We start from the raw sequence: 8639 nt of genomic DNA, 5'->3' as shown, positions 1-8639 counted from the left end.
TAACTTTGTAAATAAAGAACTGAAGAGAAGTACAGGGATTTGATCAAAGCCATAGGTGGCAACTAGGCACTTATTTCTGAGCATCTTGCACAACACTTGGTACATAGTATGTACTTAATAAATATTTGTTGATTGATAAAGAACACCATTCATCTCTCTTGGAGCACATTCTTTGGTCTTCTGTTTTTCTTTCTTTTTTTTCGGGGCAATGGGGGTTAAGGAACTTGCCCAGGGTCACACAGCTAGTAAGTGCCAAGTGTCTGAGGCCAGATTTGAACTCAGGTACTCCTGAATCCAAAGCTGCTTCTTTATCCACTATGCCATCTAGCTGCCCCACACATTCTTTGGTCTTTCCCCCATCTTAAGCCATAACCCTCATGTGCTCTTCAAACCCCTTTTCCCTTTTTTCTGGCAGTATTAAAAAGCACCATCAAAATGATATTTGGATCTTGCCCATGATGATGACAATGATAATGGCAAATGCAATAGGACAATGGATAATAGCACCCTATTTTTACCAAGAAGGTAAATTTTTTTTCCTTCTGCTATTGCTAACTTTCATAACAACCCTGTGACCCAAACAGACAGCAGAAATTACAGCTTCCATTGAAAATAATAAATACAAAAGGATAAATAGCCTCTCCAAAGTCATACAGCAAGTCAGTGAGAAAGCCTGGATCATAGATCAGTCATTTTGATTTCTAGCTCTGTAATTGAACCATAGAAAAGAACTAAAGCTATAGTGGCTAAGCTTATCCATATGTCTCAGTAAGTTACGACAATGCATTCCATCATTGAGGATATAGGTTACTTCAGCTGCAGTCACTTTCACAAAGGGCAGGTGGCAAAAATGATTTAAGCCCAGAAGAGATAATCAGGGTTTCTGAATGCACTTTGCTTTTTATGAAGTGATTTGTTGTTGGCTAAATTACTTAGGCTTTGTCTAATGCAAGCATCTTTTTCTGACAATTATTTTTCAAAACAATGATTGGCCCTATAAATTAACAATTCCTTTTGCGTATGACTAAATTTGAAATACAGCTTCTTCCCATTGTTTTTTTTTTTCCATAAAGAAAACTCATCCTCAAACTCTGGTGGACTTTTGGTATTGATACATAGAAACTGAATTGGGACATACTTGATGAGTATATACTTCAAATATGTGGTGCTTTATTTACTGATAGTGAATACACTATTCACATCAGTATAGCACTGCCAAAGATTTTTGAGACCTCATTTTCCTCACATGGAAAATCATGGATAATGTCCATTTAATAAGGAGACAATAAAAAAGTTCATTGATCAAAGCACTGAGAACTCTGATAGGAAGACCACATGTCAGAATGATATAGCATCATTACTTTTGTGAAGAAATAATAGCTATAGGGGGCAGCTAGGTGACACAGTACATAGAGTCTTGGATTCAGGAAGACCTGAGTTCCAATCTAGCCTCAAAAACTTGACACTTCCTAGCTGTGTGACCCTGGGCAAGTCACGTAACCCTCATTGCCCCACAAAAATAAAATAAAATAAATAACAATAGTTACAATCATTAAAAATCATTTACCAAATCTTTACTATGTGCCAGGCACTGTGCTATTAAAAGAATGGCAGTTCAAATGGTATCTACTTCAGTTTAGTTCTCCAGAGTTCTAAAACTTCAATTCTTTTAGATTATAGAAACTGTGAATGCTGAGCAGCTGCCAATGCTCAGTTCCATCTTAATTAGAATTTCTAATCCTATACCTAATAATTTCTACATCTTCCATGCAAACTGTTTGAAAAAAACAATTTGCATGCTAATATAACTGGGTCTGTGAAAGGTGTCAAGTGATATTATTTAACAGGCAAAAGAGGTTTGTTGATATTAGATAAACTGAGGTGTCACTTGTCAGTTCCTCTATTTGAAAAAGGCAAGGAAGGGAAGATAAGAACCTATATTCAAATTACCCATGCAGTTTGCACTTTCCTAAAAACTAATTGTCAAAGGGAGAAAATTGGAGAGAAAGGAGAATAAAATCAAAATGACACTTTTTTAGCAGATACAAATCCTGCTTCTTGATGTGGGAGGGAGATATAACAGAAATTTTAACCACAGAAGCATATTGGCTGCCTTGAATGTCAGTCTCCACTTTAAAATATTGTTTCCCATGACCTTCCCAGATTTTTTATACATCTTTTTTTTTTGTTTAAATGACTTACTTTCAATAAGGCCTTGCTATCTCTTGAATCAGTAATATAGAAAGCTTTTCCTTAATAGATATATTTATTTGCTTTCTCTATATATGGCAACAAAATAGTGAATTTTTTTTACATGAAAAAATATTTTATTAGGAAACTTGTTTTGGAAATGACCTAAATGAAAATCTTAAGATGATTTTTTTTCTTTTGGCCAACCTTTTGCAATATGGCCCTGGTTCCTTAAATATAAGTGTTTTGTTATTCTTCCAACATTTCAATCAATCCATGATCTCATCCATGAGGTTACTCCCTCTATTGGTGCTGATCTCTAATGTCTCTTCCTATATGATTCTTTTCCCTGCTCTCTCATAGAGATTCTTGACGTAGCTGTGTAGTGGGCCAGAGGAGTTTCTCTACTTTTTTACATTTTGTGTGTACCAGTCCATCACTTATTCTACCTTTTATGTTACTCCCTGATGTTTGCTACATGACAGATCCAACGAAATTTTCCCTTTTACACCACTTCTTGCACATAGGTCATCAGTAGAAATAGGCATACTTTTGCCCACTACTTAGCTTTCATTTGCCCAGGGGTTTACTGGAAAACTCTAATTCTTCAGGGATCAAGGTCTGCTGAGATTAGGAACATACAAGATTCCTGGAAGAATATCTGTGTTGAAAAAATTATCACATTTTTATGATATATTGCAGAGAGGGGAAAATAACATGAAATAGAAAAATAAATATGGTTTATATCATCCTCCAAACCCCAATGTGGTCTATGTAATATTGAAAGCTCATAAATTATATGGCTATTTTCACATTTTACAAAACAATTTATTTAAATTTCATTATAACATAAAATGTTGTTCACTTATGTTGGAACATTAAACTTAACTGTGGCTTGAAAAGATATCCGAAAGGGTACAATCGAGTACTGTATTTTGGCTTTTGTTTTTATGAATAGATGCCTAAATACAGTCTGCACCAAATTGTAAAGGTTCATCTTTAAAAAATTTCTAAGGTGCAAAAGACACCTTACACAGTACATTCCTCCCCCCCCCATATGGACCTATTCATATGCAAATACAATGAACTCCAAACCCACTCTGGGGAATGCTTATCATCACCCACAGCACTACCACATAAATACTAAAGAACAATCAGAAAACAACCCAGGTTTGGTTCTTCCCCCTTTGCTAATACAAAGCTGTTCCCTGTGACAATGTCTGGACTTTTTGAAGTCAGGACTCATTTTGCTGGGTCAAATCCAGCCTTCAGAAAAAGCAAGTATTTGCTTCCCCTTAGATGGCTCTAGAGCGAATAAGGGATATCTGTGTCAATTTTGCAAATTTAAATCAGGTCAGGCACAATATTATCAATGACTGGCTTGGTAAAGTCTTCACTAAAAACCTGCTGATGTGGCTTTTCTGTCTTGGAATTTATAAGCACCTTCACTACATGGTACTGCAAGGCAAGGTAGAGTACTGCAACAGCTATGTCCTGGGCTGGATACTGAGGGCACAATACTCCATGACAGCTGTCCTGAAGTATTGCTCAGGCTCCCAGAGAGATGGATGTCCTCTCCTAGTTCTCCCAGTTCATTCAATTCTTTAAAGAAATAAGGCAGCTGGAAGGAGAACCCAAAATGCAAAATTCGCAACATGAATTATTCACACTGAAAAATGCTGCCCCTCAGTTCCCAGAACCAAAAGTCTAACTCCAAAGGTTCACTCTTGAGATTTAAATGCCTTGGATAGACATTGATGATGTATCTTGTCCTAAGGTGTTGCTTCTCTACTTTACCTGCCAAGTAAATGATTGACATGGCTATGAGGTAAGGGTAATATGCATCTAATTTAGGCTGACAGAAAAAAAAAATATGGTAAATCCTGCAGATTAGAATGGATTTTATCCTTAGCTTGACACCTGCATCCATGATAAACTGTGTCACTTTGGAGTAGACTTTGACCTCAAAGCCAGGTGCCCCTCTTTCCTCACTTCATCACTTTCTCAACTCCATGTGTACCATCCTCACTCCTAATGTGTACCTGGCCCCTTGGCCCCAAGATGAAAAATAAAAATCCAATTCAAGTCACAAGAGAGAACAAAACAAAATGAATCTAAAGAGTTATAAGGGCTTTGCAGGAATGATCTACACTTCTATCATGGGAACCTTGAAACTATGAACCAATCAGCATTCATAAATGATTTCCTACAGCATACCATATCTTTACAGTCATTCACTAGCCTGAAAGGTACAAAGAAGACAAGATTCCACTGTACTTAATGGGTTTTGTTTTTGTGTTTTGTTTTGTTTTGTCAATAAAGAATGCTTTGACTTCACAGATTAGAATATGACTACTTAAAAGCCCTCTTCCAATGAGGAGTCTCTCATAAGTATGTTAAGATAATACAAGATTTTTTCTACCAGAGATACCAACAATAAACATCACTTCAATTACTACCATCAGAAACGATAAAACAGAAGAAGGATACTCACCAAAGGTATATACTAGTGTCTTGGAAGATGTCTTAAAGAGAATAAAAGTGGTATTGAAAACCTATAAACACTGAGGTCCTCCGATGTTCTTGCCTGTGGATAATATTGTGTTGATTACATCAAACCCAAGTACATTATGGAGCTTCCATTGGTGGGGGAAGGGAGGGAGTGAGGTGGGAGGGGAGGATGATTTGATGGATATAACTAAATGTGTGTGGTTACTTTACCTGGCTCCTGTGTGGGGAAAGCTAGGTAAGACAATAATTTAACAGTTTAGGTGTTAAATACTTATTAAAGTATATTAGAGGTTAACAAGGAGAGAACAAGTGTCTCTGAAAGAATAGGAAAACCTTAACTATCCTCCAGGAGTGATCAGAGCTCTATCTCTCCCAAGGTTCCAACCACCAACTTCCTGAACCAACTTGCAAAACCAACTGCCTCACACACTGCTTCAAGCTGATTGGTCGATGGTAGTCTCATGCTCACTCAGCAGGGGTGCCCTGATAACTACTCACATTCCCCCCTTTCCTTCATCAAGAAACAGTAGTTTCCTTACATGAAGCAATCACTTTACTGATACTTATAACTAACAATGTAAAGGGAATAAAAAGCGAGAAAAGAAATTGAGCGACACATTGACAAAAACTAAAGGGGGCACTCCCCTTTAGTAGGTGGACATTTCAAATAGTGTATATAATGGGAAAAGGAAAACAGGAAAATGTCCATTCAAGTCTTTAGAAGTCTTTTCTCAGATGATTCTTGGGATGTCCTCTGGGCACAGCTCCTGATTCTGTCTCTGGATCCTTGGCATGATCTCAGGTGTGGTTGTAAAAAAAAATAAAAATCTTTCAGGTGTGGTTGCTGATGATCAGCTAGAATGTCTACTCAGTTGGAAAATTTTCTACAAAATTAATCTTAACACAACTTTTAATAACTCTGCCAATAACCAAATCAAATAATGAGAGTTCTCAAAAACATGTCTAAGGAAATTCAAAATCTTTTAGAGATATAATAAAAACAGAAATTGAATTTTTTTAAAAAATAATATTACTGTAAACCTCCCTATGGGTAATAAATTGAGAAGGTAATTGTGATATTGAGAAAAAAATTTTTATCTTTGTTTTATCACTTTTTGCATCATCTGCCTAATTATCCTCATGCCATTATGACAAAGTGAAGAATCTAATATAACTGGTAACAGATGCCAATGCCAAATTCAACATTGTATCCATCATGTCATCTGAGATAACTTTGGGGTTACCATAAAAGAACAGAGGAGGAAGAGAAATGAGCATTGCCAAACTTCATGGTTCTGCAGACAGCTAATGCAGTATGTTGAGTAGAAACTGATTCAGCCTTAATTAGATGCATAGGATTGAGATGTTCATTCACATCAGGCATATAGGAGAGTAATCGAAGTCACGCATAAATTGAGACAGCATACCTAACCCAGACATTTGGTGCTATGTGGGGGAACATTAAACTAAGAGAATCCAACCTCAATTCTTGCCAATAGCCATTCTCTTGGCCTTTCCCAAGGCAGTGCAGTACCTAGACTTCATGTGTGTCTCCCCTTCTGTGACAGTTCAGTGCCTGATTTTGTATGTATTCCTCTTATGGATGGCTGCTCTGACCTGAAAACTCAGAATAAAGGCAATTGATGTCTCAAATGGTAAATTCCCATAATCCAAGTCTCATATGGATTAAACAACTGAGGATAATGATGACAGCAAAAAATGTGAATTTTCTTTGATTCAGAATATAATATACAATAATCAATAATTCCAAATAATAACTTTTTTAAAACTTAAGAAACATAATACTTCTAGAATGACTTTACACTTGCCATGGCAACCAATTTACCAAAGAAATACTTTATAGAGTTTGATCAAATAATCAGTTGGAAAAACAAACAATTTAAAATATCAGAGAACAATACTTCCAGAATTAATATTGTATTATGAAATCAAAACCATCTTGCATTGGTTCAAAGGTGGAGAGATAGATAAATAGAACAAAATACATGTGGAAGAATAAGAGACAATGAAATTAAATAGTCTCCACATGCTGGTACTGGGTTTATGTGAGAGCAATGGATCCAAGACTCCTTCTCTCCAATTTTAATGGCAGTCGGAGTTGTTGGCAATACCTGGAAAGGACTGTCCCAAGTTGTTTGAGTCTCGCTAGTCCGCTGAAAAGTTTTAATATATACACTGTCTCCTGGTCTCAAATCATGTAAGGAGAAGTCCAAAGGGCCAGACTATACTGCTGCCCCTGCTTTGTGGAGTTCATGTAGCCTGGCTTGTAATTCCTGTATGTGGGAAGCAACAGAGGTATCTCCCCCCACCAATGATGTATATACTGGGGGAAAAGGTTTTGATTGGATAGGGGGATGGCCAAAAAGCATCTCAAAAGCATCTCAAAATATAGAACAGTACCAAGGGTAGAACATCAGTCCACTTTAAATGAGTTTTTGTGCACAATTTGCCAATCATGCTCTTAAGCTCTTTATTCATATGTTCCACCTGGCCTGAGCTTTGTGGGTGAAAGGGTGTAGGGAACTTTGGAGTTACTCCCAGGAAAGAATAAATTTGGGAGAGAAAACTATCATTAAAATGTGTGCCTTTGGGGCACCTAGGTGGCTCAGTGGATAGAGCACTGGCCCTGGAGTCAGGAGGACCTGAGTTCAAATCCGGCCTCAGATATTTAACACTTACTAGCTGTGTGACCCTGGGCAAGTCACTTAACCCCAATTGCCTCACTAAAAAAAATGTGTGCCTTTCTCAGAATCAATGATGGTGGGTGGACCAAAGCAAGGAACAATCTCTTTAAGGAGAATTTTTGCAACAAAGGCAGCCATGGCTGGGGGGCTGGGGAAGTCTCTACCCAACTATAACAAGACAAAACTTATAAAGTCCTGCCTTAGGCATTGTGATATAATCAATTTGTAAATGTCCAAAAGGTGTATATGCTAAAGGAAGTCCTCCATAAGCTTTACCTTGAAGGCATGTTGATTACAAGTTTAACAGGAAGGGCAAGAGGCACAAACCCTATAGGCCACATTAATAATTCCAGGCAGAATCCAAGCTCTTTTTACTGAGTCCACAATTCCTTGTGTGCCAAAATGGCCTTTTCTATCAATGGATAGGCATACCTGGTGGTAGAAACTCTGGTGGAGAACCAGCATTCCCTCCAAAGTCATCCATATCCCATTGAACTCTTTAGCCTTGAATTTCTTTTTCCACTTCTCTACTTCAGACTTACAAGTAAGAGAAATAGAAACATCATCAGAAAAATGAAAGGTTAAATACATGTTTAGGGGCTTCCAAAGCAGCAATCTTAGCAGCAGCAGCAGCAACACGTGCATTCCCTTTTGAGATACTTTTTCCTGTGTGAACAGGACAATGAACAATAACTAGAGCAGATGGAAGCTTCAAAGCAGATAAAAGATCACAATGATAAATGTCTAATGTCCAGAATATAATTTGTAGTTGAATGACCAGGCAATTGAATAAGTACATCAGTTCATATACTTTGAACAGGCATTGCAGATGGACAACAAGTTGGGCTGAGAATCATATAGGTAGAACAAGGTAGACAGGACTATTTCAGGAACTTTTCAGGGCACTCGGTTTTGTTTTCATTTTGCATTTTCAGCATCAACAGTATCCATTCAATAGCTCAGGTTGAAGCTACTTCAATTTGTTCCCAATGGACTGGGGGGGGGGGGGCGGGGAGGGGAATGTTCCTTGAAGCCTAGGAGAGGAGGAAGAGAAAGAAAAGAAGGGCTGATTCCTCTGGGGGTGGTCTCTCTGGGACCCCCTCAGCGATGCTTGTGTTACCTCTCAGTGTGGGCCAGGGATGACCTCAGCTGCTTCTGGGTCACTGGAAGCTTCAGAGGGATGTGATTATGGAGCCTGCAGGTGACAAAGTCCCCCCCCTCCCCCACCCCAGC

The 8639-nt window shown here is 37.9% G+C and overlaps 1 pseudogene; it reads right to left on the bottom strand.

Moving 5' to 3' along the window:
* Nucleotides 1-3495: 3495 nt before the first annotated feature.
* Nucleotides 3496-7890, bottom strand: LOC122749812 (annotated as a pseudogene).
* Nucleotides 7891-8639: the final 749 nt, after the last annotated feature.

The sequence above is a fragment of the Dromiciops gliroides genome, chromosome 1, assembly GCF_019393635.1.
Source record: "Dromiciops gliroides isolate mDroGli1 chromosome 1, mDroGli1.pri, whole genome shotgun sequence".
Taxonomy (NCBI): domain Eukaryota; kingdom Metazoa; phylum Chordata; class Mammalia; order Microbiotheria; family Microbiotheriidae; genus Dromiciops; species Dromiciops gliroides.
The sequence above is the reverse complement of the archived record's forward strand: the minus strand, read 5'-3'. Positions and strand labels throughout refer to the sequence as shown.